This window comes from Schistosoma mansoni, chromosome 2 (genome assembly GCF_000237925.1).
Source record: "Schistosoma mansoni strain Puerto Rico chromosome 2, complete genome".
Lineage (NCBI taxonomy): Eukaryota > Metazoa > Platyhelminthes > Trematoda > Strigeidida > Schistosomatidae > Schistosoma > Schistosoma mansoni.
The window spans coordinates 18,941,921-18,951,185 of NC_031496.1; positions in this window are offsets into that span (position 1 = coordinate 18,941,921).

Sequence of the window (9,265 nt, forward strand, 5' to 3'; positions counted from 1 at the left end):
TTAAAATGCATGTGTTAACCGCATCAAGCAGTTTCTGTCGAAAAGAATCTTCTAATAATTCAGTCCTCAGATTTTTATAGTCTGCAGTAGGCGCGTTAAAGCCTTCCAAAATTAAACAAAGACCATTTGATGATCAAATGTTGAGATTGTCTAGCAAGACCTCATTCAGCTAACAGTTTTGACAGCCGTAGATGAAACAAATCAGCAGCTCTTGCTCTTTGTATTTCAAGTGGTGAACAATTAAGTCACACGTCCCACTTTAATGGATGTGTTATCAATAACGGCAAAGGAGTTAGTATTTCTGATGAACAGAGCTACTCCTCCCTTACATTTCTGGTTTCTGTAGGCCCCTGATAGTATGGAAATTGAAAAATCAGGTTCCTTATTATTTACAGACTGCGTCGGTCACGTTCCTATGACTGTAATAACTTCCACCTTGACATAGACTATCTGTACACCTAACTCCGATAGCTCGTACAGCGAACTCCGAGAATTTGTGTGGCAGATCCGAAGACGATTTAAATAGCTTCGCCCAGAACGTAAAGTGGTTACTCATTAGTCTCTGTCGAAGCTTCACCATCCGGGAATTTAAAATTTTAAGGTCCCTATCGCCAGTATCTAATCTTATTTTTAGTTCCTTCTCAGCTTATTGTCTTTATATGAGCACCATTTGGTGTGCTCTCGAACACGTCTGCTGGTACTTTACTAAGCAGCATTCACCATAGCAGTGGCTTAAGATAGCAAGCTATCTGCGTGCGAGCAACATTTCCGACACAACCACGCGTAGCAATTTTTACTAAATCATTTGAGAGCGGCAGGGGTTGGATTCATGCCGGCTTCGTGGTATCATTCTTTGCACTCATCGCACCTCGTGCCAATTTCCAAAGGGTATCGACAGGCTGAGCGTTAACAGTTGCTTTCTATGCACCATCCAGCCATCAATCACAGGTTTTCAAAAGGAAACTAGACAAAAACATTACTCGGAGACGAAAAAGGCTGATGATCAGAAAAAGCGGATAATTGGAAATCGTTAGAACCAAAACTGCAAACAAATACAAAAACAATTAATGTGTTCAAAATTAAGGATGACAAATTGCCTTCGAAAAACGATACTGCAGGTGGATACTTTGACTGAAATAAATTCACTCAAGGCGAAGATGGTAGTCGAGATGTATAATAAAAAATACTGTTCACTTACCACTGTTTCCCCTAATGGAGCATAGGCCGCCGACCACTCTGTCCTAGGCCTTTCTTTCTAGTTCTATCCAATTTTTGTTCATTCTTCTCATGTCTGTCTCCATTTCTCGGCGTAATGTGTTCTTTGGTCTTCCTCTTTCCCTTTGGCCTTCAGGATTCCATGTGAGGGCTTGCCTTGTGACTCAGTTGGGTGATTTCCTTAATGTATATATACATATATGTATATATATATATGTATATATATATGTATATATTCTGAAAATAATAATTACAGAATTCACGCCAGTCTACAGGCATGATCAATTTGATACAAATAGTAACATTAGATGTAAAAAACAAACATATGATATAAGATTGTTCTAAGTTTGTCAGTTCAGTAATTGTTTAGGTAGTGCAATTATGATATGTATTACAGCAATCCAATGCATCAGCAGGGAACTTTCAATTTTTTCTTAATTGTATAGCCTGTTGAGTGTGTTATTTAAGGTTATTTCTTGTGCCAGAACGAATTACTGATATCTATCTACAACTAGAGAAAGTAAAATGAAAACAGAGAGCACTGAACAACAAAACATTGATTACCAAAATATGTTGGTCAGGTTTACCACTGTTCATGTTAGATGTTGTTCAAATACATTAAGGTTTTACTGAGGGAATTCACTAAGAAGAATGGCTAAACATTTACTTACTTACTTACACCTGTTACTCCCAATCGCGCATAGGCCGCCGACCAGCATTCTCCAACCCACTCTGTCCTGGGCCTTCCTTTCTAGTTCTATCCAATTTTTGTTCATTCTTCTCATGTCTATCTCCATTTGTTGGCGTAATGTGTTCTTTGGTCTTCCTCCTCTTCTTCGGCCTTGACTACTCCAAATGGGGGCTTGTCTTGTGATGCATTTGGGTGCGTTCCTCACTTCCAGCGCTTCCTGATTTCTTCCTCCACTGGAATCTGGTTTGTTCTCTCCCACGGTAGGCTGTTGCTGATGGCAGCTGGCCGACGGGTCCGAAGTATCTTGCGTAGACAACTGCTAATAAATACCTGTATCTTCTGGGTGGTAGCCTTTAATGTTCTCTAGGTTTCCGCCCCATACAGTAAAACTGTCTTGAAATTTGTATTGAAAATTCTGATCTTGGTGTTGATTGACAATTGTTTTGAGTTCCAGATGTTCTACAATTGTAGAAATGCTGCTCTTGCTTTGCCGATCCACACCTTCACATTTGCATCAGATCCACCGAATTCATCAGTATTGCTACCCAGATATAAAATGGTTTAAACACCATCAAAAACTCCGTCAAGTGTGATTCGATTGGTGCATGATGTATTGTATCAGATAATATTATTTTTCCATGTGTATGTTGAAACCTACTACTGCTGAGGCTGCTGCTACACTGCATTTGTTGTTGCGTGTGTGATAGAAGAGCCAGATCATCCGCGAAGTCTAAATCGTCAAGTTGCATCCTGCCTGTCCACTGTATCCCGTGATTTCCTCCAGATGTTGACGTCGTCATGATCCAGTCGATGACCAGGAGAAAGAGAAAGGGTGAGAGTAAGCAACCTTGTCTAACACCGGTCTTTACCTCAAATGAGTCGGTGAGTTGTCCTCCGTGGACGATTTGGCAGTTTAGTTCATCATAGGAGTTCCGTATGATATTGACTATCTTCTCAGGCACGCCGTAGTGTCGAAGAAGCCTCCATAGTGTCGTCCTGTCCACGCTATCAAATGCCTTCTCGTAGTCAATGAAGTTGATGTAGAGTGATGAATTCCATTCGATTGATTGTTCCACAATGATACGTAGAGTCGCGATTTGGTCTGTACACGATCTATCCTTACGAAATCCAGCTTGTTGATCTCGAAGTTGGGCGTCTACGGAATTCTTCATCCTGTTTAACAATACTCTGTTGAAGACTTTTCCTGGTATTGAGAGAAGAGTGATGCCTCTGTAGTTATCGCACTTGCTGAGATCGCCTTTCTTTGATATCTTGATCAGAAGTCTTTTTTTCCAGTCTGTTGGTACCTGTTCTTCGTCCCAAATCTTACTGAAGAGGATGTAGAGTATCTCGGCAGTTGCTGTTGCACTTGCTTTCAGTGCCTCTGCCGGGATGTTGTCTGGTCCCGCTGCTTTGCCGCTCTTGATTTGTCTAATGGCCATGCTAATCTCCTCAATTGTTGGTGGGCCAACATCGATTGGGAGGTCTGTGGGTGCTGCTTCGATGTTGGGTGGGTTCAGTGGAGCTGGTCGATTCAAGAGTTCTTTGAAGTGTTCTACCCACCTGTTTCGTTGTTCTTCAATGTCGGTGATTACTTTGCCTTCCTTGCTTTTCACTGGTCTTTCTGGCTTACGGTAATTTCCAGCAAGTTTCTTTGTTGTATCATACAGTTGTCTCATGTTTCCCTCTCTTGCAGCCTTTTTCGCCGTCATCGCTAAATCTTCCACATATTTACGTTAGTCAGTTCTGATACTCCTCTTCACTTGCTTGCTTACTTCTGTGTTTTCGGCCTGTGTCTTAGATTTTTCTGCTCTTGATCGGCTGGTATTGATTGTTGTTTTCTTGTTCCTCCTTTCTTCAATCTTATCCAGTGTACCAACAGTTATCCATCCCTTGTGATGGAGTGCTTGTGGCCCAGAACCTCCTGACACGTTGAAGTGACTGCCTCTTTTATCCCTTTCCAGTTGCTCTCCATAGTAGTTCCCTCGATACTGAGTAGCTCATGAAAGGCCTGGAACTTGTTGCTGAAGGCTATGTTGAATTTGTTGAGTTTGTCAGTATCCCGAAGAAAAGCCGTATTAAACTTTTGTGATGTCCGCCCCATTGTTCGATGCTTCTTAAAATTTTATTTCATCTTGGCGACCAGTAAATGATGATCTTATGGTACATCAGCTCATCTCTTGGTCCTCACATCCTCCATCGCTCTCCTGAACTTTTTGTTGATGCAGCTATGGTCTATTTGGTTCTGGGTAGTGTGATCCGGTGAAGTCCATGTGGCTTTGAATATTCGTTTGTGTGGGAATATAGTGCTGCCTATGACCAGTTTATTGAAGATACATAGGTTTGTAAATCTCTCACCATTTTTGTTCCTGTCTCCCAGTTCATATCGTCCGATGACATCTTCGTATCCGGTGTTGCCCATTTCAACCTTGGCATTCAAATCTCCCATCAGAAGGGTCAGGTAATTTGTTGAGCATTTCTCGAAGATTGACTGTGGTGAAATTAACTCAGCGAAGAGTAAAATTACTGTCCTTCATAAATAGCGAAAGTAATACTGAAAATTCAAGCAACAGTTGTAGGAAATAGAAATGCAACAATTATTCGGGGTTTAACAGCTCTTTTACACGCATAGTCTATATTAATCGAAGTATGCCAACTCAGAAGTCAGAAATGAACGGCCTCAAAAATATATTTGGAAAGCTAACGCTTTGTCGCGAGACGTCTGGTATAAGCTTGCTAGTAGTTGCAAGGTATGCGTAACATGGTGTACGCACTTGTGATTTGGTGTGGATGTGTGATCGAGCACCTTCAACTAGGGTGATCCCAGTAGAACAAGTTTTGTTAGCATCAATGTCAAAGACTTACAAAACTATTTATTGCATGGAATTTTTTTGCCGCTACAATGGTTAAGTCGTGTCTGCAAACATAGACTCGATAGCTGCGTATAAACGAATTTCATCAGACTATGAAAAGATATATGAAACATTCCGAATTCTAATAGGTATAACAAATCTCAACAGCTATATGAGGAACTCAAAGTGTTTAAATGACCATTAATTACCGTATTTTTTCACTGGTCTTGTGATGTGTTCTACTGGATCTTTAAATTTGGCTTGCTTGTAACTTTTGCCTTTCACATTTTCATTTTAGTCTTGGTTTTGTATGGTATTTGATAGATTTTGTTCGAGATTTCTGAAAATTTAGGGTTAATTGAAGAAAATGTTTTGTAATGACTATTGGAACAGTATTTTTGCGTTGATAGAAAGCAATTTACGAATAAAATTTTGGCGAATTTGAACAGAGCAAGAATAACATGGTCTGCAGAGTGTAGTGAATTCTTTTTATTTCACGGTTTCTTATCAGCTGCATACAACCTAAAATTGCAATTATCAATCTAACTATTAGGTCACGTTTGACATACTTTGAGTTATAAAGTTATGACAAACCATTATAAGAGGGATGGAAATAAACAAAGTGAAGATCGACGTGTATTTATACATCAGGAAGTATTACTCCAGAGGTTATGTTAGGGCAATGGGATCAGTTAGTGATTAGGTAATCGTTCAATATGGTAAAATAAACAAATTTGTGAACACTAATAAGATTGAGTCAGGGATAAATATCAGAAGACGTAAGAATAGTAAAAAGCAACGAAAAGGTTGAAGATAGGGTTGAAAGAACGACCAAAATTAACAAAGGTTATTTGACAAATATACGATTATCATGGCAGGGAAAGACTTGTCAAATTTTCTTTCTGTATACATAGATCAAACCGGAGACGTTTGATAACTCCGCGAAACGAAGAATGATGTCTTTTGCCTGTTGGTTATTTTAAATGCAACACTTTCATTCACTTCATGTCAACTATCTAGATGTTTTGTAACTGCACCTGTGAAGAATTGAATCTCCTTCAGCTGTAAGTTACTAGGAATTTGTTTGTAAAACTTTGTAGAGGCCCTTCTCTGTGTCCTTCTTAAGTACTTTCTAATGCATGTACATTTAATTTCAAAAGTGTGATTGTAGATGACGTCAGAAGTGTATTGATCTAAATTGAGTGATATAATAAAAACTTGGTGTTGCATGGTGAAACCTGTTGGGCGACAGAGAAGCTAATTTTTAGTACCATCTTGTCGATTCTTCCTAAAATCTAATCTCCATTGAAGGGAAGATGCACGGCGACAGGTTTCTTTCCATGAGTTTGTTGTTTAACATCCTTGAAGTTTTGTTCTCCATATTTCATGATGAATTTCTTAAGTATCTTTTTTTCCTGGGATTTTTTTTTTCAGAACAGCCAACTCCTCACTTATTATCCCATTTGAGCTTGAAATCCAGGCTCTAATAAAGAGCGTTTTGATTAGACACCTTTTGTAACTGATGGTGTTGTGAACGCGAACACAGGTGGGGACAACCAATACATTCTAATACAAAATTCAGAATATCCTGGAAAAATACTTCATTTGCCAATTTCTATAATTTGTTCTTCACATCTCGTATGATTCTCCCCATTCACAATTTCTTACTTTTTCCCTTTCTGTTCTCTTCGACCTTATCTTCTCAGCCTTCTGCTGCCAGGCTTTCCATTTCTGATTACTACTACGTACTACTTATGTCGACAGACATAAGTAGCATACACCACAATAGGAAAAAAACTGTTGAGGTCCAAATTCTGTTCTAAACACGTTTCTTTCCTACACATACTTTACTCGAGACATCCACAATTTTTTTCGCCCTCCTCTAAGATCTAAAAAATTGAATTGGTTATTTCCTCCGTACTCCACTGTAAACGTTTTGGCGGGATGAGATTTTTAAGTAGCTAAATAACCAAGAAGCGTGGTCTACATCACCACTAACCAAAATGAGAAACTTGCAACACTTTATCGCTAATATGTTAAAAGGCTTGAATGTTCTGCACGTATATATTGTTGACTGATTGTAATTTATGTGAAAGAGAATCAAGATCTAAAAATAATCATCAAAATAACACTTCTGCGAGTATAAAGAAATGACAAATTAAGATCAGTTCGTCGGAATTCTTTGAACACACTCTCGAGGCATTAGTCCATTGGAAAACAAAGTTGCGGCTATTCTGAAAAGCTTGCAACAGATAGCAGTTGAGCAAAACAACATGAGTTGTAAAATGTGATTAATTAATTGCATCTTGTTTCCTTCCTTGTAGCTACACACAAGTTGATAATTTTGGTTTGTTAGAATTTTTACCATAATATACATTCACATCCCATGCAACTTATTTCTTATTATTCATTTTTTTGGAATATCAACTCATGCTAGCAGTTGAAATTAACCAAATACAGCAACTTGTATGTATCTGAGGAGAAAACAACAGATTAGAATATATATTAATCTCATTCTCTAATGGACTTTATTCCGGCATTGTTTGAATCTGTTAAAATACCCCATTCCTTTGATGTGAAGCTTTGAAACTCCAACTGAAAGCCCTCTATGACAATTGACAGTCACAAGCCCTTGTTGGTAACCCTACATCTTCTAAAGAATCTGTTGTGCCTTATGAGCGCTGGCCAGGACAACTTCCCCAATCATCAATCACAATCTGGTCTATCTCGCGCTCACTAATCACTTGATAGCCTAATCTCTCTGACTCAGTCAATTACACACCCGGCTGGTACTTTTTTTATATTGAGCCTACAGCTAAGTTCCTTTTGGACTGTTATTAGCAAGCTTCTCACAATACTCTGCCTTCAGACTAAGGTCTTCTACAGATATGGTTTATTTACAGACATACTGAACGGCACCATACGATGAAATAAAAAGTAACAAACGAAAACAAGCCGAAAGTTGTTGTAGATAGTGAGTAATATTCTTATAACATGAAGATCTTTCGAGATTCTTACAGTAGGGTGTTCTATCCAAGTCCTGAAAACTTTACTTATCTCAACTTGGAGAATGAAGACAGCGTCGACTAGTTTACTTCCGAAGGATTTAATAACTTTCGGAAATACCCAAAGACGAGCTGTGAAACCAATACATGGTACCTATCCCAAACTATCATATCTCTACCTACTTGAGTAGATGAAACAGAAGTGAAGCTGTGACTTTCAAAATTATAAGTACTCCTGAAATTAACTCCGCTTGTAGCCCCTCCGGGAGCTACTGCCGGTCCCAAGCCCGGATAAAGGAGGAGGGTTGGGCATGGGGTTAGCGACCCCATCCTGTAAAAAACCGACTCGCTAAGAAAACATTAACCAGAAAATTATTCACTCCTGAAATTCTCAGAAACACTTCTCTGTGTTCAGTCTTATCACAAACTATAGAGGTAGCAGTCAGAATTAGAGTGACAAAACAAGCTTGGTTGACGATTTACTTTCTATTTCCTAAGAGCACTCAAGCCTTGGGATCAAATACCTTTCGAAGTGATTCGAATAGCTACCCGGTACTTTGAGAGGAGACTCTATGTTTACTGAAGGACTTCACATAGTGCTAAAAAATTGTTTCTAGTTATTTTCGTACAACAAGGTGCCACCTACCTACCTATAGGGATTGTCAACCAAATATAACTAGATACAGATACTCGATAGCCTCTTTCACCTCGTCTGCATCCATTTATAGTGATTGGTTTCAAAGTAGATAAAGAACCCTCTTCGAAAGAATTGGAAGAAATTATGACCATATTCTCTTCAGTGAATTTCACATACTGCGAAAAAGGTTGGTACGGTTTTAAGCAAATGCCCTATACACCATAGATATGCCCTCGCAAGTGATGTTCAATGCCAATGCGTAGAGGGATTGTTAGCGGAATATAGATTGGGTTTAAGTGTATTCCATGCAGAATTGTGTTGAAACACGTTGGGCGGCCATTTCTTAACCCATCGGAACTAAAGATTACTTGGAAAACACTCTAAAATCTCCCTACGTAAAATTACAAGTAAACTATCGTTTTCCCTATTATGCTTCTTTTTCCCATTCTACCTTGTTACTTGAAAGATAATTACCCTCCTGCTCAACTGTGTTCTGATTCTGGGGCTTGTCGAGTGAATTAATGTTCGAAAGAATACTAAGAAATAAGAGTAGCTGGGCTGTAATAAAACCATGACAAGGATATTGAACAATAGGATATCATGGGACTAAATAAAGACAAAATTATTCGTGACAAAGATTGTACTACTCCTTAATTAGCTGCACACACCCACTATTCAGAGGAATTCCAGAGAGCAAATAGTCCGCTACTTTTGCCCACCAAATTTTGGAGTAAAGATGATTTCGAAGAGCATATGGATTGTGTAATCTAAAGACCTAAATTAGAGACTAAACGATAGTATGTGGTCAATCAAATGCAGGATCTCAACTGAAAGCGACATTTAGTCAGCCACACAAGATAAAATC